This window comes from Balaenoptera ricei, chromosome 9, assembly GCF_028023285.1.
Source record: "Balaenoptera ricei isolate mBalRic1 chromosome 9, mBalRic1.hap2, whole genome shotgun sequence".
In the NCBI taxonomy this organism is placed as follows: Eukaryota; Metazoa; Chordata; class Mammalia; order Artiodactyla; family Balaenopteridae; genus Balaenoptera; species Balaenoptera ricei.
The window spans coordinates 74,914,811-74,938,177 of NC_082647.1; positions in this window are offsets into that span (position 1 = coordinate 74,914,811).

A 23,367-nucleotide genomic window follows, 5' to 3' on the forward strand; every position below is an offset into this window, starting at 1 on the left:
ATAGAAGGTTCTTTTCCAGAGTAAAACTGGGAAGAGGACAGCAGGAGGGGAAGCATCAGGCAGTCAAGCAGGTGGCCCAGCCAGCAGGTAAGCAGTATGACTTGCCACGCTAATTGATAGGAATTACACCTGTTGTTTCCATAGTTTTAGAAACAGTTGATTTTAGAGATGTGGGAATCTGCATTCATATTAGGATAATTCAGTGAGAAACCTGGAGTTGAAACTTTGGCCAAGTGATAACCATACTTTGCTGCCTTCTGGGGCTCTTTCTCTGGAGAGTCATAGGCATGTTAAAGGCACAGTCTTGAAGACCCAAGTGCTCCTTTGTTCATAAGGAAAAGACTTAACCTACTATTTTCTTTTTTTTTTTTTGAATTTATTTATTTTTGGCTGCTTTGGGTCTTCGTTGCTGCGCGCGGGCTTTCTCTAGTTGCTGCGAGCGGGGGCTACTCTTCGCTGCAGTGCGTGGGTTTCTCGTTGCGGTGGCTTCTCTTGTTGGGGAGCACAGGCTCTAGGCGCGTGGGCTTCAGTAGTTGTGGCACGCGGGCTCAGTAGTTGTGGCTCATGGGCTCTAGAGCGCAGGCTCAGTAGTTGTGGCGCACGGGCTTAGTTGCTCCGCGGCATGTGGGATCTTCCCGGACCAGAGCTCGAACCCATGTCCCCTGCATTGGCAGGCAGATTCTTATCCACTGCGCCATCAGGGAAGTCCTAACCTACTATTTTCAAAGAAGTGTGTCAACGTGCAGGGTAATAAGAGACTTTTATTATAAATAAAAAGTTAGCTATGTAGCCAGTAACTTATATAATCCTTGAGGTAAAAGATAATATCTGTTCTAAAGCCCAGCATGAGACTTGGCCCATAGTAGGTACTCACTACATTACTGGTGAATGATACAGTTTGTTTTTGCAACTTGGCCCCCTTTTAGTGGACTGATAAAACCCGGAAGGGGCAAAATTACTGTAAAAGAATTGCCTGCGACTCAGTGGAGACGTATCTATCAGGCACTGGTTGCCTGGAATGTTTTTGCTCGGGCTCATTAAGATATAACAGTAACAGAAACGCCAGTTAAGGAGTATTAAAAACCCAGGCACACGAACTGGTAACATCTAGCATGACATGGGGGTGGATGAAAGGTTTATGGAACTGCCAGTTAATCGGAGTCAGATTTCACCTGTCAGTCAGCTTTAAGCAAGAGTTCTGTGACAGGTAGGCTATGGTTGCAGATGAGATTGTGAATGGTAGAGGAACAAAAGGACAGAGGACACCACTTGGCTAGAAGCTACCAAAAGAGCAGATTTTCCTGTATTGGGCTCTGGATGGTGAGGGCAGGCAGGAGCCATGTTTTGCACAGATATGTGGGAATATTTGAATGGTAAATTCAATGAATTGAATATGACATATACCCATAATCATGACCACAGTCATCCTTTTAACACTCTGTGGGATAACAGTGTTAGGCTTAATCAGAAACAGTCTTTACTCTTTAGAATTACAAAATTCAGGACAGGAACCAAAAAGACAGGCAAAAGAGTTAATATAATAATACAAACATGAGAAAGCAAGATGTTAAGAACTGCAGGTGTTTAAAGCTGGTAGAAGTTCTACAGATCACCTAGGGTTGAGTCCCTTTGTTGGAGAGTGACCGGCAAACAGAGAGCTGACTTGTCCAAGGTCATCCTGCTTGGTGACCTGCAGTGCTGATAGCTGAGCCAAAGCCTACCCAGACTAACAGGTGCTGGAGGAAGGACCCATAAGTACAGTATTTGGGTGGGAGACAGCCATATACACCATGTATACACCAAGTTGAGATCAGTAGGATTTTAGATCTGGGAAAATTCAACTTTTTAGAGTTGAATCCCCGTATCCTCCTGCTTGTTTAAAATGTGAGTGCTTTTCTTATTGTTTGGTGTTGATTCTGGTGGACCTAACAATGGCTTATTTTACACAATAGATCCTAGAGATTAGAGGTATGCCTATTTGGCCTTTTGGTTATAGCCTAACATCACCCTTTGCAATGCCAGGCTGAAAAATGCTCACCTTTTGACAACAAAGGCACCCAATGAGGAAGCTAAAATGAGTATGGTTACAGATATGTGAGAACATTTTGGTTGATGTTTTTACTTTAAGGCATTTCTATTGATGAGTTATGAAGAGGTATTAATCTCTCCTGAGCACACAAGACGATGGCCAGCACCAGAGTCCCACTTTACAAATCATTTTACCATTAGCCTGAGCAGCTCTAACACATCAACAACCAGGGAAAGTGCATTTGCTTTAAGGTAGAATATTTATTTTGGATAATGGATTATTAAATAGATATGTATCATTTATCTCTGCAAGTCATTTTATTGAGAATGATTTATAGCACATCAACAGCCATTGCAAATGCATTTGCTCTCTTTTGAGGGCCGCTCATTTTATTATGAATGGCTTACTGAGCAGAGAGAAACCAATTGCAGAGGACCTCCTTTCTCGGGGCTACGATGTTTTACAAGGGTTGCCTTAAAATTATTTTGTAAATTACTTATAAATCTTTTCTTGGCAGAATATCCTGAAGTCCAATTAATATTCCAACTCCATGGGGCCATTCTGAGAAAGAGGGTCCCTATGAAAGGGCCTCTGAAACCTGGCATCCTTTACATAAAACGGTAGCCATGTACTCTGACACAATTATATTAGGGAGACTTTGATTCCTCATCTGAAATGTCAGTAAAAATTAGACTATTTATTTATTAGAATTTGACTGACATTAGGAAAGTTTCATGGGTGAGAATGAGAAGAAAAGAACACCTCTAGCTGATCTCGAACTTTTCTGTTCTTGCCGCCCAAAGAAGTCATATTACTTGCCATTCAAGTACAAGATGGTCCATTATGTGTGAAAATTGCACAAATGGATGTGAAACACAACCTTGGTGATAATAACTTGGGTTGGTTAAAAAAAAATGACTATTAAGAGTATCTTTAGTACCTTAAGGTACATCTCAACGAAAAATGCAGATTCTTGGCTACTGCAGTACAATACTGTCAGATTTTTTAATTTCAGAAAGGGTAAACACTGCCAAGTTTTGAAGGTCTGCATCAAGGATACTGACATAATTTTCAAAGTCACAGTAATACCACAGCACCTCCCCTCAACAAAAAACCCAGGTGGTTGACACCAGCACATCTCTCCCTAATCTATCCCATGCATAACAATGCTGCCACAGGGCTCTCCTGAATATTTGGAACTGCAGGGGCAGACGTGGGTTTTGCAAATGAGGTGGGGGTGATGTATTTTATTGCCGATACTGTTTCACCTGTATTTAGTCCCACTGACTTGGCAAACCCAGGCCAATTGTCCTTGTTATAGCCCCTGTGTATTTCTCCCCAGCGCACTCTCACAGGGGGAAGATGGGAGCGTGGCTCGTACTTAACTGCCAAGCTGAATGGCTCTGTAATGTAGCTTCAGTGTGGCATAAATTAAGCTGTCATTTTTTTGGCATCAAGTGCAGAGAGGTGATTTGCCTGTACTGTAACATTTGAAACAACAATTTTCTGGCTCGGATACTGACTGACAGTTCTGTGTGATACATTCTCAACGTGTGTGCTTCAGGGCTGCAGCTGGAAACTGCCTTCGGGGCAAGGTATTGTCTCTATTAGCAAATCCTGACTGCGGTTGCCCTAACTGTAGACATTTCCTGACTCCTGCTGCCACTCAGCCGGAGGAGGCTGCCACCAGGCCAGCAAAAATGGCACTGGAGATCTATCAGCCTGAGCAAGGGACTTCAGCATGATTCTCGCATGCAAAAAATGGTCTTTTATCATGAAAATCAGATTGCGTGTTCCTGTGTGCTGGCTCTAACTGTGCAAAGCCTTTTACAAATAGGGAGATTTCCCCAAGCTGGGCCAAGGTTTTGTGGGCAGGAAAGACTATTGGATGCTCTGAGGGCCTTCCCGATGCGGACTGGGAGGGCAGCTACCATTCCGTTTCCCAAGCTGCAGGGTAACTACGGGTACAAAAGCAGAATGTTGATAAAGGTAATGAGGGGTATCAGCAGGAGGGTCTCCGGAGAGACCACAGCAAACTGCTCTTTCTTTAAATGTCCTCCACCCCCTACGCCGCCCCCCACAGATGACTATAAAGCAATATGGGCACCACTACTTGCCAACTCTCTTGAATACACATAAAGGGCAGAAAAGGTTACCTTGAAAGCAGTCAAAATAAAACTGTAATCACATCAGTCAGGATGCAGCAGGGAGAAATAAGTTATGTTAACCCTGAACTTGCTTGCAGAGTTGCAGCTGGAGTACTGGAAGGTTGCTCCCCACATCAGAGTGAAGGCTTTCACCAGTTTGGTTAAGCAAGAATGCACCTAACCTACCCCCAGAGTGGGTCTTGATCACATTTTGAGAGCTCTTCAAGGAGGAATCCATGATTTCCTTGAGTCTGCATAGTCAAGCTATTTGCCGAGTAACTTGTTCACAGTCAGTAGATTCTCTGTTGTATAAAACTTAAGCCTTTATCTGTTAGTTTTCCTCATTCTGTTTGGTGCTATCATCAGGGAAGATAGAGAACATGTCATAAGCATTCCTCATAAAATAACATTTAGAGGCTGTCTGTTCTCAGGTTCAAATATCTAACTTGTGAAAGAATCATTTATTTGTCCAAACAGCAAACACAAAATGTTTGCTATGGGTCAAGCACTGTCTTGGAGACACAGAGATAAATTGCAAATTAAAATTCAAGCCCTCCATTTATAGCCAAAGGCGTACCTTCCTTGCCCACCATTTCCCACCACCGTCCAAGCTCACATCCATGATGCTGGTCATACCTACCTCCTCACTAGCTAGAGTGGCCATGTTTTCTCTTACTTTCATGTCCTGGCTCAAGTGACTTTATTTATGGGAAATGACCACACCACCCCCTTCTCTTCCTGATTACCTCCCAATCCAGACAGGAAGTCTTCCCTGACCAAAGCCTGCAGCCTAGTCGGGGTTAGACATCTCTGCTCTTGTTACTTGAGGGTCTTGTGTATATATCTCTTTGAAATTTTAACTGTCTTTTATCTGCCTATCTCTAAAGCTACACTTTAGGTCTTTTATGCTGGGGACTGTACTTTACTCTGTAACACTGCCACAGTGCCTGGTACATTATGATAGGTATTTAATAAATATTTCAGTAAATGAATGTATACATTTATGGTTATTGTTCTCAGGATACACCCACAAATCTTAAATTCCAAATAATAGAAAAAAAAAATCTCTGATAATGGCTCATTTTTTTAATTGGGGAGAAAAAAAATTACTATATAGGTAATTCTTGTTCTATTTCTTTTATGATATTCTATCAAAAGTGTATTATGTCCCTACATTACTAATCCATGTTCAGTCCATGGTCACCTAGCTTCTAAAGATCTTCCTGCTGTGCATAATATTCTGCCATTCTCTAGAGCTTATTTCTGTAATTTGCTGAGCTATGGTCATCCATATTGAATTTTCATTCTGCTTATTCTAAGCCATATTACAAGCTTGTCAAAACCATTTTAAATTCTCAGGCTAGATGTGAACATTCTGTGTTTTCTCTGCCCATGACAGGATAAGGCAAGGATAATGTATGTGAAATAAGAAGATCCAAAACCAAAACGGATAAAACACTCCTCAGGTTCTGAAGTCAGCCCGTGGCAATGCCGTGTTATGAAAACTGGCAGTGGGGAGAGAACAGAGACCTGGGTTCTGGTCTCCGATTTAGCATTTACAAGCTGTGACTTTGACTAAGTCACGTAACCATTTTATACTTACCTTACATACATATTTTTGTGCAATTATTAGTGCTGTAGTAATGCATATCAAAAAAGATGTGGAAGTTAGGAAAGATTAAGTGAGAGTATTTTTGTTACTCTTAAATCTTCAACAACCATACAGCTGTGCAACCAGTGGGAAAATAGTCTCTGCTAATTCTCTGCCTGTTTCTCTCTATCCTCCTCCTCATGATCATCTCCATAACATTGATTAATCACATACCTACTCTATGAAAATCACTAAACCAAGCTCTGTAGTAACCTATTAACCAACCAGCCAAACAGTGAGGAAAACCTCCCATTATATCTTGCCTTAAAAAACTTATGAAACACTCACATAAGAAAAGATAAATTGAAAACGAGGGTCTATACCTGGGGTCCCCAACGCCCCTGGACCGTACAGCAGGAGGTGATCTGCAGGCAAGTGAGCGAAGCTTCATCTGCCACTCCCCATCGCTCCCCATAGCTCGCATTACCGCCTGAACCATCGCCTAACCCCCGTCCATGGAAAAATTGTCTTCCACAAAACTGGTCCCTGGTGCCACAAAGGTTGGGGACCACTGGTCTGTACGATAAGTGCCAAGTGAGCATTCCCCAAAATACCTGCTATCAGAGGTGTCTGGGACAGCTTTAGGCAATGTTATCTGAACCCAGTCTTTGACATTTTGATTGAAATCTAATCAGTGGAGAGGAAGAAAAAGGGTGTTTCCAAGGGGAGGAGATGGTGTGTGCAAAAGTTCAGAGGTAGAAGTTGTACACCCATGTCCATAGCAGCATTATTCACACTGCCAAAATGTGGAAACAACCCAAGTGTCCATTGACAGATGAATAGATACACAAAACACGGCATTTATATACATGGAGTATTATTCATCCTTAAAAAGGAAGGAAATTCTGACACATGCTACAGTATGAATGAAACTTGAAGGCATTATGCTAAGAGAAATAAACCAGTCACAAAAGGACTAATACTGTATGATTCCACTATATGAAATAACTTAGAGTAGTCAGGTTCATAGAGACAGAAAATAGAGTGGTGGTTGCCAGGGGCTGAGGGAGAAGGAAATGGGGAGTTATTATTTAATGGGTATAGAGGTTTAGTTTTGCAAGATGAAAAGAGTTCTGGAAATGGACTGTGGTAATGGTAGCACAACAATATAAATGTACTTAATGCCACTGAACTGTATACTTAAAAATGGTTAGAAAGGTAAACTTTACATAATGTGTATTTCAACACAATTTTTAAAAAGTTCACAGTTAGAAAAGTGTAATTTAGAAAAAAAATGAATAATAGATGGATGTGGCAACACTGGGCCAAGAAGAATGAATATTGATATTAGACCATTGGGTTTGTCTATGGTGGGGCCAGATTGTAAGAGTTTGGGAAGAGAGTGAATGGTGCGAAAATGGAAATAACATCACTTGCTTAAAAAGTTTGACCGTGAATCATATTTCACCTAGTGTTATGACTAAGTTATTAGAAAGCTTTGGGAAGTATTTTTAGAGTTAAGAGATACTGTTACCAGGCTTCCCTGGTGGCGCAGTGGTTAAGAATCCACCTGTCAATGCAGGGGACATGGGTTCAAGCCCTGGTCCAGGAAGGTCCCACATGCCGTGGAGCAACTAAGCCCGTGCGCCTCAACTACTGAGCCTGTGCTCTAGAGCCCACGAGCCACAACTACTGAGCCCACGCACCTAGAGCCCATGCTCCGCAACAAGAGAAGCCACCGCAATGAGAAGCCTGCGCACCACAACGAAGAGTAGCCCCCACTCGCCGCAACTAGAGGAAGCCCGCGCACAGTAACAAAGACCCAACGCAGCCAAAAATAAATTAAAAAATAATTTAAATTTTTTTAAAAAAAAGAAAGAAAAAAATTCCAAAAAAAAGGAGATACTGTTACCAAACTAAGGTCCAGCTGCTTGCCACTCGAAAGTCAATACTTGAGAGGCAAGTGTTAGTTGAAAGGAAAGGTTGCTTTATTCAGGAGGCTGGCAACCAGGGGCGAAGGTAGACTCACGTCCAAAAGCCAACTCCCCATTGCTGATCAGGGGGCAAAAGCTTTTAAAGGGGGAGTTTCAGGGGTGTACGGGCAGAAGGGGGGCTACATGTCTCATCTGTTAGTTCTGACAACCGTCTTGAAATTAGTCCTGTGATGATCTGATCAGCATCATCCTGATTGTTTTAAGTACAATTAGTCTTTAGTTCCAGGGTTGAGTTGTTCCCATTTCTTTGAGGCCAGTTCTCAGAACTGTGGCAGCTTATGTCATGGCTACAATCTGGTTGTCACGTAGTTAACTTCTTCCACCTGATGGGGGTTCCAGTATCTACAAAACAGCTCAAAGGCTGTGGCTCAGAATATTATTTATAGCCCTTGAGGAGGAAGTAAATGTCCTTGACTTCGTTTAATGACTCAACTATTATTTGGTCTTGTTTGACTGCTTTCCTTTGCTTCTGCATTTTCTCACTTCTCTGATTAAATTTATTCTTTGGCTAAAGTTTTTCTACAGACAAAAGGCAGGTGGAAGACATGCGGGGATGGGGGTCTGTCCTGGGAAGGCCCCATAGGGTCCTGCTCTGTTTCTATACTTTTCAACCAGGGATTGAAACCCAGATTCCAGCTTTGTTTTTGTAAGTAGCTGTGTGCATTGGTCAAGAAACTTAGCTCTCCTGGGTTTTTCTTCCTCCTTCTGAAAGGTTCCCTACTTCTTTTTTTTTTTTTTTTTAATTTAATTTAATTTAATTTATTTATTTATGGCTGTGTTGGGTCTTCGTTTCTGTGCGAGGGCTTTCTCCAGTTGCGGCAAGTGGGGGCCACTCTTCATCGCGGTGTGTGGGCCTCTCACTGTCACGGCCTCTCTTGTTGCAGAGCACAGGCTCCAGACGCGCAGGCTCAGTAGTTGTGGCTCACGGGCCCAGCTGCTCCGCGGCATGTGAGATCTTCCCAGACCAGGGCTCGAACCTGCGTCCCCTGCACTGGCAGGCAGATTCTCAACCACTGCGCCACCAGGGAAGCCCCCTACTTCTTAATATGAAAATTGTACCCTAGATTTGAAGACGTGGTTTAACATTCTGAATGAATTAAAAAATAATGACTTTGTTTTTCTGAAAAATCAAAACCAAAACACCACTAACCTGCACATCAGACAGTAACACGAGCTAATGCAGATTGAGAACTTGCACTGGACCAGGTATCTCTGTAAGCACATTACATATATTAACTGATTTAATCCTCCCACAATCCTGCCAGGTAGGTTTTATTGTCAGTCGCTCTTTACAGATGATGGGGCTGAGGCAGGAAGGAGTTCTGAAAGTTACTTGAGGGCATATAGTTAGAATGTAGTAAAGATGCGCAGTCTGAGGCCAGAATCTCAGGGAGTTATCAACCACATACAGTCATTCAGCATCTTCATTTACTTACTATCTTGTTCTGAATAAAAGAAATACTCAAATACCCAACGTCACTTAAGCTTTTTGAAAGCAACTTGACTTCTATTTTTTTCTTTCAAGGATCCCTAAAGAGGCAAGAATCCCATATTGGGAATTCTCTAAATCCTTGCTCCTTGAAGTGTATTCTACAGACAAGCAGCATCCGTATCACCTGGGAGCTTGTTAGAAATGCAGGAGCTCAGGCCCGATCCCAGACCTACCGAATCAGAATGTGCATTTTAACCAGATTCTCTGTGATTCATGTGCACACTGAAGTTTGAGCAGCATGCATCTAAGTGCTCTGTAATCCCTTCCAGCTCTCTAGTGCCATGATCCAATTTCCTTTCCTGTTCTCTCACCACACTGACTTGTCCAGCAGAGTTTGCTCTGCAGAATTCGTCCAGGATTACTTAACTTGCCACCCAATATCTTGTGCTCTCTTATCAACTGTGGAATTAAGTCATTTCCATGAAATAAAATGTGGCCTCTATTGATTTTTTTGCAGCCCTCCAGTTCTGAACTTGACTAAATGTTGTCTCTTTTCACCCATAATGGGAAACACAAGTCTGTAACAGCAAAAGGCTCACCCATTTCTTGGGGGTCCTGACAGGCATGTGTGGAGATCGCTTCCCTATCGCTTACCTTCACATATTTTGACACTTTCTCATACATTTATTGCCTGCTGACAGAGTTACTGCAAATCCCCTTCCAACTGGCCCTCTGCAAACTTCTATCAGCAGGTTTACTGTTTTCCAATGGCTACTGCCAGTCAGACAGCATCACCTGCTCAAACGCTCACTCAGACTGACTTCTTCTAGAGATCAGCTTTTCAGACCAATGGGAGACACAGTTAAGACTCCATGCTGCTGAGAGATGCTGTCCTGATCCTTTTCTGTTGGACTCTTAAGTCCCCATGTCACGGAGCTATGAGTCAGGAGCAGCCTTGAGTGGAATCTGTGAGGCATTCTCCCTTCCCACTTGCTTTTAAAGTGAATTCAAAAGATGTGGCCATTTGGTGACGGTTCATGTTACCCACAGGTTTCTAGGCTGTGTCAGTTTTTTTATGAACTAGCTTAGCATATTTATTATATCCACATTGAGTAGCATCGTTATAATTAAGCACCTGTCACGATTTCCATTATACGCCCCGGTTTTAAGGGACCTAACATGCAGCCATAAATTTTACTTTTGACTGAAATTTGGCATGCCTGACTCCAATGCCTAATCACACTTTTCATTAAAAGCATAAAATTATATTATGCTTCCCAAATACTAGTTTACTCATAATTCTTTTATGTTCAGAAGAAAAAAGATGCAACTTCTCCACTTCAAAATGGTCATCAATGGTTTTTAAATTAAAAATTTAAATATGATAAACTGGAACAAAACTATGTTATAGGGCATAAGAAATTTCATAACATGATTGATTTATAAACCTGAAGCTGTTATATTTTCAAGAATTAGCAGTGATGATTACATTAAAAGCAACAAATTATGTGCTTATGTAATTATATGTAAATAACCTAAAGAATTGTATACTCTAACACATTTGAGGCAATTATGTCCAGCAACCTACCATATATATATGGCTTTTTCTCAGTTGTTTGGTGGGGAGGGTTAGAGAGAGATGACACATGAACATGCCACTTTTGTGGCTGAATTTCCAGATGGGTAAATATATCATAACACAGCCTGAATGTGAAAAAAGAAAAGCCACCAAGATCCCCATTTATAATGAGAAATATTCCTCAGGATAAAATACTGTGGCTGACTGAATAGTAGCCTCCCAACGATGTCCATGTACTAATCCCCGGAACCTGTGAATATGTTACCTTAAGTAGCAAAAGGGACTTTGTGGATGAGGTGAAGTTAAGGATCTTGCAATGAGAAGATTACCCTGTATTATCTGATGGACCCAATGTAACCAACCGGGGTCCAGACAAGAGCAAGGCGGGAAGGATGGAGTCAGAGAAGGAGCTGAGACTGAAGCAGAGGGTTTGAGTGATATGGGGTCACGAGCTGAGAATGTGGACAGTTTCGAGAAGCTGGAGAAGTCACACAAATGGATTCTCCCTTAGAACCTCCAGAAGGAAGGCTGCCCTGCTGACACCTTGATCTTCAGGCTTCTGACCTCCGGAACTATAAGAGAATAAATTTGTGTTGCTTTACACCCATAATTTTGTGGTAATTTGTTACCGTGGCAATAGGAAACTAATAAAAATACTTTAGGAAACTAAAGGTTCAGGGAAGAAGACAGATCAAGTTCATTATTTTTAAACTTTTAAGAGCTGCTAGTGTCTTTCAGAAATGTAAAAGGAAATGCTTTGGGAAAGCTATTTATTAAAAATTTTTGAACTATTCTTCTTTCTCAATGATCAGCGTTTCAGATGTCCCATTATTATTACCAGTAAACCTAATTCTAATTGCTCTGGTTCAGGAATAGGGTATTAAATACCTGAGATCTTCCTCCCAAAGTAATGGATGCTGGTTTGTGCACCGTGTTGCTGGGCTGTCCAGGTTGACTTATTGCTCAGTGCAGACTCCTTTATTGTTTGGGAGGATACTGGAAGCATTTTAGAAAGGAATCAGCAGGAAGGTTTGGGCCTTACAGTCGTGTGAAACTATGGTGTTTAGCTCTCATTACCTTTTAAGTAAGCTGCTTCTGATAACGCATGTACGGCTAAGCTCAGTTTATTCAACTCTACCTTCCTAACAGGTGCATCTTAGACCCGGAAGCCCAATCCCTATAACTTTCTCCTTCAGCCAAGAGGAAATTGCCAGTCCTCTGCTCACCTGTGTGAGAGGACGAGTGCCAGGGATGCCCCAGCTTCCGACAGAACACTGGTGCGCAGGTCGTCCTGGGTATGAGATCTCAGGCATTTGCTTCCTTCTCTGAATAGTGTTGACAGATAATGTGCTAGGTGTTCAGCTAGATAGATGACCAGATTATAAAATCTCTGAGTCTTCAAACTACCCTAACTCGGCTTAGGCCCCCAAAAGCGCTTTCCCAACCTTGTGTATTGCATTAGCAATAATACCACATAGGTAGCAGTAAATTATATCCCTATACAGCGTGAACCCTTGCAACCCAGCTGCAGAAGGAAGCTATTCATGCCAGCACTGATGCTCCCTTAAAGGGTGCCAGAGCCTCTGGAGGGCTGGGATTATCATCCTGCATGTGCATCCCTGAAGACTGCATCCTGAGTCACACACAGTGATAGAGATCCAGATAAAAAAATGTTTGCAGATATATAACCATGTAAGAATGCCTCTCCCCCCTCCAAAAAACAAACAAAAAAACCCCAAAAAACACAACATGCTCAAAAAGGAGATCTGCCACTTTTATGGCTTTATTATGTGTTTTTAAATTCTATAAGTGACCAAATGGGACTCAGCAACTCTTTCAAACCATAATGGGGCCATTAGATTATTTTTACCTGGCTTTGTACTAAATGGATCCCTAGGTAGCTGAAAAAGAACTGAAAATTGAACTGAAAGCATATGGGGGCCTGCATTTGAAAACCCTGGGCACCATTTGCACATTATGTACCAGCTCTTATCCCTTTTGGCCTTGTAATAGGGTTATTTATGTATGCGTCTAATCTCTACTCCTGGACCGGAAGCATCTAGGATCTGGGTACGACTAGGTACCTAGTCATTGCACAATAAGCATTTATTGGAAGACAGAGAGGGGAAGGGAGGAGGGAGAGAAGTAGGATGGCCCCTTCCGTTTGCCTCGTATATTTCCTCAGTAGACACCAGATAAAACAGGAAATGCACTTGACATTTGGCTGCAGGGGCCAGCACTCCTGGCTCTTCTGTTTCCGTCTCCATAGGTCAGGAGGAGGTTGGCACCTGGAATGCCAGATGAGGCTACAGGAGGAGGAGAAGCCTGGACAGTGCTGAGTTTATGGTTTCACGAGTAATCCTGACGAATATGCTGTGGGCTCCTCTCCCCATGGGTTCAGAAGCATCTCTCCAGGAGGTTTGCCCCCACGGGACGACGCTGGTAGAGACCACAATGCCAGTTTGCCTGCTTCCACGCTTCCATTGCCCCCTGCACAGCTTCAACTATGAGTAGCTGTTGTTTAAGGTAATTGACCTGAAAGCCCAAATTTCAAGCATGTTATCTCCCATCTGGTAACTGCAGGACTTCTGTCCCTATTCAAGAATCTCTGGGCTGTCTTGCCTGTGCTGGTAAATCAGACTGAGCCAAGGCTTCTTAGAACCAAGGTTCCCCTTCCTCAGGAATTCGATCCCCTCTGGACCAGGGCAGTTCTCTCAGGCTGCCTCTGCCCTCAGCCCTTACCTGGTCACAGTTTCATCCTCTGAGGTTGTCGGTGTCCTGGACAAAGTTTCCGCTGATTCCAGGGAGTTCTCTCATGCCCCTGGGTATCCTGAGGCTGGCAGCTGCTTTTGCCAAGGCAGAAGATCAGAGATTGAGGTTAGGTAAAAGGGGCAAGCTGATTCCACAGCCCTCATCTCTAGTTATATCTTCTTCATCTTTCAGTGGACTTTGTGGCTGGTCTTTGGATTCCACATAGCAAGAGGTGGTGGCCCCTGACCTTGTTTAGAGTACCCCCTCCCCCCATTCCTTATTGTGGAAGGCAGAGTATTGATTCAAAATTCAATACAAGTTTCACTTGAGGTTGTAAGTTATGATGGTTGCCTGGCAAAGGTCTAGCTGGTCCCATGCTCTTCCCTCTTCCTTTTGTTTGACGGGCATCCTGGATTTTTCAGATTCTCCTTCAGGAATTTTTTCCAGATTTACCTGAGCCATTTGGGAGGAGACAGTGCCATTTGCATCCTTCAACCCTCCCAGAAAGCCCAGAGGCAATACTCTGGTCCACCAGGAAACAATACTCTGATCCACCAGGAAACTACTCTTTTTTTAAAATAAATTTATTTATTTTATTTATTTATTTTTGGCTGTGTTGGGTCTTCGTTGCTGCGCGTGGGCTTTCTCTAGTTGTGGCGAGTGGGGGCTACACTTCATTGCGGTGCACAGGCCTCTCACTGCAGTGGCCTCTCTAGTCGTGGAGCACAAGCTGCAGGCACGCGGGCCTCAGCAGTTGCAGCACGCGGGCTCAGTAGTTGTGGCTCACGGGCTCTAGAGCGCAGGCTCAGTAGTTGTGGTGCATGGGCTTAGTTGCTCCGCGGCATGTGGGATCTTCCCGGACCAGGGCTCAAACCCGTGTCCCTTGCATTGGCAGGCAGACTCCCAACCACTGCGCCACCAGGGAAGCCCAGGAAACTACTCTCTTGGATGCAACAAAAAGAAAATGGCAGTAGGCTTGTTTCACTGAGTCTCAGCATTTTGCCTTTTGGGGCTAGGAGTTGCTTCCTCTAATCACAGCGGCCTCTAACTGCACTGGACCGAACTCTGAGAGATGCAGTGGCTGGCTGCTTTGAGCACTGAAGGACCGGCAGGAACTTTTGAGACTCTTTCAGACAGAATGTAGTTCTCTCTTAAGCCACTGACAGTAGTAGTGATTAAGTGTAGTTCTCTCTTAAGCCTCCCCTTCCTCTGGGAAACTGCAAGCCCGCCCCACAGCAGGTTCTGGGGCTAACAGTGGGACTTATTCAAGGCTGGCACCACCTACACTACATCTTGTGGCAGGGCCCTTGTGAAACAAGGTTTCTAACCACCATGCCTGGGGAGACTTGCCCCCTGCCTGCTGCTAGGTGTTAGGACAACACCTGCGAGGCTGGCCATATGTATGAACACCTGACTAACCTGTCCTTTCTCATCCCGTCTGCCTGGTTCACCTGCACGGGCATCAGGCCCTCCCCCTACCACCTTCTCCCTGCCCCTTCTGCGGCCGGCCATGCTGGCCCTTCTGTGTGACCTGTGCCAGCCAGTGTTCCAGTACTTTCTTCTTCCTCAGTTTGCTGAATGCACTTCCTCTCCATCCCACCCCACGAGAGGGCATGCTCAGGGTCAGGGACATGCCCAGGTTCAAGGTAGAGGGGGGCTGTCATTACAGACGAGGATTCTAAGCCATACCTGCCACCAGCTGCTTCATTTTCTCCAGAAAAAGGTTTACTCTTGGAAATTCTCTAACCAATGTAGAGGAATTAAGGATGATTTTCTAGGAACCCTTCTCCTTTCCTTGTATTTTCCTAGAGATAGAAGGAAAATTGACACACTCGGCAAGCTCTGGAAGGCTATCAGGTATTTTCTTTTCTCCTGAGTATTCAGACAAGCACTTTCTATGCCTGAGGAGGAGTTTCAACAACCAAATCAATTAGCTCTAATCTCTGGAGCAGTGGTTAATCCCTGGTACACAAGTGCATGAGCCAGGATTCAAATAACCCCAGAGAAACCCCATAACATGTAACTCAGACAACCCTGGGCCTCCCAGTGGTGCTTCAGTGTAGTCTCCTTGTGACTGAGTCCCAGATTTCTCTAGATCTTTAGCCCACATCTAGGTTACTTTAAAACTTTGATCCATCCCACCCGCTGAGTTTCCTCCTCCTCCCTGCAAGTTTTTTTGAACATTCCAGAGAGAACTTTGCATTTATGACCCCACTGCCATCTCTCATCACCCGCCTCCTCCCCAGCTGATTCTGAGCCATGCCCGTGGAGCCGCAGCTTGGCCACAGATGAGCCATGGTTCACTGCTGCCACTCCCGCTGCTGTCAGAAGCCCACCCAGGATCCCCCTCTACTTTGTGAATTCAGGACAGTGCCCTGCCGCCATGGCCACTGCTGTTATTACTTTGATCCCAAGTGTAGAGGGCTGAAGGCAGCCTCGCCTCAGTGGCGCTGTAAGAGGGGACTCACTGTTTCCCTTTGTGTGTTATGCTTTGCTCGGAGGGGCCCACGGCAGTGAGCTCAGTACCCTGAAGTGTTAAGAAGTATGAGTGGGCTTCTTTCTGTTTACCTATAATCTGCAATAGTAATAACTCCAGGGTAATAATAGTAATAATCGCTAACATTTACTGAGAGCTTATCACTCACTGTTCTAAATGCACTTTGCATGCATTTACTCATTTCATGTTCACAAAGACTCTGTGAAGTACCTTCCATTACTACCACCCGCATGTTACAGACAAGAAAACGGAAGCACAAACCAGTGAAGAATAGCCGGAGGTCGACAAGGAGGAAAGGTGGACCTGGAACATGGCTGTAGAACATGCGTCCTTAATGGCCGTGCCATTCTGCTTCACACGTGCATGTGCCAGCTGGTTGGAGCATAGAAAGTTTCAGGGAAAACCAGCATGCGCCCCTCCCGAACCATGTTCTCCTTGGAGGAATACAAGCGGAGGCCAGGTCCCAGCCATCATGCCTCCCCACCCCCCTTCCCTTGTCTTCTTTCTTCCCTTGTCTTCTTTCTTCCCTTGTCTTCTTTCTTAAGTGGCTCAGAGTTCTCCTTTGCAATTTGACTCATGTTTCTCCTCCCCACCTTCTGCCCTACTCCAGGTAATAAGACATGCCTGTGTTCTGGAACCTCAAACATAGACACGGCTTGAGGACTTTTCAGAGAAGCCCCTTGTTCTCTCAGTGAATTAGTGGATGCATATAGTTGAGGGAAAGATAATGTTTGCCTTCCCAGCCAGATGTCCCTGAATCCCTACCCCAGCCAACCAGGACCTCCCTCATAAAAATATGGATTATTTCATTACTGTTCCCTAAAAAGCAAACTGCAAATCTTTAAAGTCAAATTTCTGATAAGGTTTTGTCAGAGTGATTATTTTTCTTCTTCTATGAGATATTATTGAGGAAAGAAGTTAAAGAAATTAAGAGCAATCCAGACCATTTAGGAGAACTTGGCCAAAACAACTCGTATTTCCCACTTTTGCACTATTCTCATCAAACATGATGACAAGATCAAGTAACTATAAAGGACTTGGCATCACCATGGTCCAGTGCAGCTGGTTGCACAGAACTGGTCTAAAAATGAAATGATTCTTCTGTTGTTTGCTTGTTACTCACTTCAGATAGAGAATATAAGAGCAAATGACCTTCTTCTCGGCTTGCAAGTGATGTCACTTGTATGCAGCTTCCCTGCATGGCCTCTTCCCCCCTCCACAGCCATCTCCAATGCTGTCTCCATTTGCTTTTTCCCTTAAACTATTTTGCATTCAAGCACATTAAATGCAACCCATGTTATACAAGCCATTATTTATTCTCACATCGAAACACTGTAGGTCACCCACCACATGCTAGAGAGAGAAAACCCATCAACAAATAGGCCCTGTCCATTCAGCTTAATTGACATTTCCATTGTCTTTAACTAGGGTCTCTGCATAACAGCGTATACCAGAAAGGATGTGGCAAGAACACCCATTGGCTGCTGCCGGGCTTAGCTTCTATAATTGAGCGCCATTTGCCCAATGCCGAAGGGTTTTCTGGGTGTGTTTCCCTCCTTTGTCAATGCTAATGCAATGCCAAGTGATAAAGATGCCCTTTGGCATTCAACACTCTTAGCCTTTAATAATAAACACTTTCTGCATCTCAAATTGCTGCTATACATGAACAGGTTTTAGTCAACCTCTGAAGTGAATATGCACCTTCTCATTACAGGGCAACGGTGGTGAGAAAGCAATTCACTAAGCCATAGGGTTGGCAATCACCCATATTTTCTGCTATGAGTAAATAACTTCAATTGATTTAATCATAAAAGAATAACAGGAAAACTACATTGATTTCCAAATCCCTAATGTGAACATCAGACTCTATTGACCAGGCTGCGTGCAAGGAGGTTGTAGCCATTTGTATGAACTCAAGAAACGTCAATACTTGATCATTACTCCAACAAAAAAAATGACAATTTGGGCCTATTTCAAAATGGATTGAAGTAATATTATGCAGGGTGATTGGGCAATCTAGGGTGATATAAGTGATAATACGCTGCAGTGCTCATTAGGTTAAAAAGAACAAAATCCATAAATTCTGGTGAACAGTTCTCCTGTTAATTGTAATAGGTCATTCACCTTCTATAGTAACAGTAATAACACACTAGACCTCTATTTCTATTAAAGCAGCCAAATGGTGTTGTCGAAAATTCATTTGTTGCTCATGTAAATTTAACAGCTCAGAAGAGCAGTACATATAGAAAATCTCTATATAAATGGAGGAAAATAGTGTTTGTTTCCCTGACATTGACTGATCGTTTGGGGTTTAGAAGCAAAGCCCAAAATCTTTAGGAGGAACATTAATGTATAAAAATGTGCAAAAAGAAATAAACATGTTATTTATTTTAATTCAGGAGAAAGAATGTTGCACTGAGTAGTTAAATGGGTGAACATGTTCATATAAGTAGGGAGAGGCTGGGACAATGGGGCCTCAGCCAGGACTATCTCAGGCAAAGTGGGATCTGGGCTCACTGTGGAGTAAGGAGGCTGACTGTAAACTCTGCCACTAAATTGCTTTGAAATGCCAAGCATGTCACCTTCTAGCTTGGGGTCTCTTCTTCACCTGCAAAATGAGATCATCTGTAACCTTGAAGTCTTCTTCCACCTATAGAAATCTGACCCTGAACCAAAGGTTTGGAGAGTGATTTTTAATGTCATCATTCTTTTACTTATTATATATTACTAGCAATGCCTCTTAACTATTGATGATCTCACTACAAACAGTTCCTCCTTTACTATGCTTTACTGAGGCAAACGATGATTATGTTAATGAAAGTTCTTGTCTATGGCAGAAAATATGACAGGTGGGCCCTCTCCCACTGAAAAGACCCAAAGCTCTTGATAATGTTTAAATATGCAAAACGTTGGTGAGCATCACTCTGAGCACTTACCATGTGGCGAACATCTTAAGGGACTCAGTGGTCGACTTCGTGGGTGCCTAGCACAAAACCAGGTCTGCCGGGACAGGGAAGCCATGGAAGAAAAGATATCTGCCCTCAAGTAGCATACATTGCTGTTAGGGAAATGAAATTAACACACGAAAGAATTACTGAATCATATGTGAGAGTAGATAAATGACTCCAAAATTTAGTTTGAAGAATATGCTGTAGAATTTAGAAAAGGCTGAAGTCAATGAGAATTGGATTATTCAGCAAAGTAATGGTAGCAAAAAGGAAGCCTTATGAATTGTTGTGTTTCTCTAAACATGTGGCACAGAAGACAATTTTAGGCATAGATAGACACTAAGCATTAAGAAACCTTGAATCATTTTATGAGAAAGCTTTTCCCCTTTCAATTCCTTTAGTTATGCTAGTAAGACTTTACCATCTCTCTATTACATTTTAATTTTCCTTTGTAAGAGGAAGAGAAAATAGACCTCCAGAACAGAAGCTTTGGTTGGCAAAATTATCACCTATGAGTTAATAATATGGTTGTATCCCCATTGTATTAATTTTAAGGTTATCTTCTAATTCCGTTAAGTGATAATGGTTTTCCTTTTACAGCTGTGATATAACATTTACATATATATGTGTGTGTGTGTGTGTATATATATGTATTTTTTTTTTTTAGGAGCAGAACAGTTAACAATGTATGAAATAAGAAGTGCTATAAACAGCATCCAGATGTGGTCCTGAAGATATAACATTTACATATATATATGTATGTATGTATATATGTATATGTGTGTGTGTTTGTGTGTATATATATATATATATATATATACTTTTTTTTTTTTTTAGGAGCAGAACAGTTAACAATGTATGAAATAAGAAGTGCTATAAGCAGCATCCAGATGTGGTCCTGAAGGTGGTATGTGAATGGAAGTTTGGAAAATACTGTTGAAGTAGAAAGAGCACTGGCCTTCAAGGTAAAAGCCTGGCTTTCAATCCTCCTTCTGTCGTTTATTAATGGGGACCTTGAGTAACAACTTACTCTTGCTGAACCTCAGTTTCCTCATCTGTAAAGTGAGGGGTTGGATGAGATAAACTCCAAGGTCGCCTTCAGCTCACATTTGTATGATTAAAGGGCTATTGAAGGCTTCTGAGCAGACAGTGACAAGATGAAAGTGACATTTAAAGAAGATTAGTCTGGCAATGGCATGAAGGTGAGTTTGGAGAGGAGGGGGCTTGGGGTCGGGGAGGCCAGATAGGTAGCTGCTTCTGTAATCCAGGAATGAGCTGATAAGGGCCATGGCTCGGATGAAGGCGGTGAGAATGTGAGGGATGAAGAGACATAAAGAAGCACATTTCAAAGGAAGACTTGACAGGATTTGGAAACTAAATAGTGAATGGAATTGTAAAAGTGACTTGGGGATTTTGAACCTGGTGAAGTAAAAAGGAAACTTTTTGATAAAATATTTATGTTGGAAAGAAGAGCTTGTTTAGTTCTGAAAATCTTGAGCTGACTGCAAGATACTGATACTGAAATGCTCTCGGGACAGATGAAAATACAGGACTGCACTTAGATAAAAAGAATGATGAAGAACTACAGATTTAGGAGCTTTCTTCGTTGAAATGATGAATACATAAATTGCTAAAGAGAATGAAAAACAAGAAAAGCAGAAAGCCTCAAACTGAATTTTGGAGTACGATGCCTATTGTTAAGGGAGCAGGAAAGACCAAGAAAAGACAAAAAATATAGAATGCTTAGAGTGTGAGAAAAACCAGAACAGTGTGGGGTTCTGCAAGCCAAAAGAGGAATCAGTTTTCGAAAGATGAGTAGTACTGAACACAGAAGACCATGAAGGAGGAGCCCTGGAGCAAGGACAAATGCTGATCGACATCATCAGTGCCCTTTGCACAGAAAACATCAGAGGGGAAGCAGCTGATTGAGATTAACAAGAGATTAATATTAAGAGCCTGTTGGAAGGGAAAAGTGAAGGCAAAAATATGGAAATTTAGCTGGAAGTGGAAAGAGAAAAATAAGATACTGGCAAGAGAAAAGCTGCCGATTCAAGGAAAGTTGATTTTTAAGAAAATACACACACACACACACACATACACACACACACACATATATATGAGTAGACTGTAATATTTATAACAGAGAGGGATCAAAGGTTCTTGGAAAAAGAAAGCTAGAAGTTTCTGGAAAATGAAGGGAGATAAGTTGTGGACCTCATATGGTCAGGTCTAAATTATGAACATGGCCACCCTTGAGTCACCAAAGGTCCTCATAATTAATGTCAAAGGAAGAGGCCTCATATATATTTCCCCTTCCCCAGCATATCTTTACCAGGTTCAGGTGTAAAAGACACTAAAAAAATTAGTCAGTGTTTTCTAGGGTAGTCTTTACTGTAGGTTCGCTCATCCAAGCACTCCCAACCTCAGCTGGCCCCTGGGGTGAGAATGGCCATGCACTTTTCCTATATCACGTCTGGGACAACCTGGCTTTCTTCTTCTGATGCCTTAAGCGTGAAGTCTGGGTGCTCACATCATCAAGCCAGGGATTCTCTTACCACCCAGTATTTTACAAACTGGCTTTTAGCTCACAACCTTTAAATATATGAGGACTTCGACATCTTATAACCCAGAGAAGAAGTCCATTTGCCCCAAATAACAAGTCTGAGGCCCAGCCCTTTCAGTGCCAGGAGTTCCCCTGTCCTTGAGTCCCATCCTGAGGCTTTGCCCTCCTGTTGAGGACCTGAGATCCAAAATTGCCTTTCATTTCCTGTCTGTAATCCATCAAAACACAGTTCTGTCAGTGGCCACTGATCTCCCCCAAAGGACAGAAGAGACATTATCTAACTAAAAAATGAGTTACAAAACAAAGAGTGCTTTCTAGAAGGATTTGCATCTTAAAAGAGAGAGAACAATTTGAAGTGGACCCAAATCCACTTTTAAGCAGTCTGAGGGAGTAAAATAAAATGTACTGCACAGCTGGCCAGGAGATGTTTGAAGGAAGTCAGGGATCTTTCTGGATCCTTTGAGTCCCACGGGAGTCTAATATTGCTAAGGAGAAGGGCTGATTCCACCTCATTCGTTCATTCTTTCATTTGTTCAGAAAATGTTTGGTCAGCTTATATCAAGTGCTAGGCACAAAGTGGCATCCTAGTGGTAAAGCGCAAACAGTCCAGGCAAGGACCTCGTCCTCAGGGTCATGGCCAGCCTGTCAAAGAAGGCAGACATGTAGTTAGGCTATTATATTACACTGCCTCGGAGTTCCAGCACTGAGACTCTCTAGTGGGGCTGTAGACCATTGTTCTGCCCTTTCTATTCCCCTTCTTCCTATCCCCTGCCCTATAGGTCCTCCCTCACTCCAGTACCCTGCTTCCCCCCATTCTTAACTCTGCCAGGTGAAAGCGTCTACCTGACCCCATGACTGGGGTCTCTGAGAAGTCTGGTTTCCACCCACCAGTGGATTTAGCAGCTGGACACCATCAGTCCACTCCTGGCTCCAACTGGCTTTGGCTTCCTCACCTGCAGACTTTTACTTGTGCTTCTCCTCCCCCAGGAATGGCATTTGCTTATTCCTTTGCCATAGCTCTTATGCTGTTTTGCCCTCCTGTTTAGTTAGTTGGTTCCATTTCTACATCTGTCATCAACCTGCAAGGTCAGGGGTCATGTCTTTTTAATCCGTGTATCCCCCGTAGCATGTTTGTGTTTTTGGTGATCAATAAATGTTGATTTAATGTGTTAGGAGCCCTCCCTTCAGTCTCAGTTTATAGAAATCCTGTGTATCCTTTGAGGAACCAATTAAATGCTGCCTCTGTCAGGCAGCCTTCTCTGATTGCCTCAGTCTCATAGGATGATCTCTTCCTGCTCAGAATATCTATAGCCTTTGGTTTGAACTATTCTTACTGCCAGTCTCACACAAGGCTTTGTACTGTAAGCATTGTATATATGTGCCTCATCTCTACTAGACTGTAATTTTTCGGAGGGCAGAGGAAATTTCTTCTGAATGTCACCCTGAACATGATATTGCCTGTAGCTGGATTTTAATAAGTATGTACTGAATCAGTGTGCTTGAACAAATGAATGAACTGAATAAATGAAGAGGACAAGAGCTGAGGAGCATAGCTGATTCCACCCAAATGCTGCCTTCATTTATGCTTAGATTTCAGAGTTCCCTGCATATTTAACATGGGCATTTTTATGTCTTTCAGGTGCCTATTAAAAATAATAATTGTCGTTAGTTTAATTTTCCAAGTAACTAAGGACCACAAATATTCATTGAAGAAAATCTTTTTTAAAAAAATCTATTTTATTGAAGTATAGTTGATTTACAATGTTGTGTTAATTTCTGCTGTACAGCAACGTGAATCAGTTATACATATATATTCTTTTTCATATTATTTTCCAT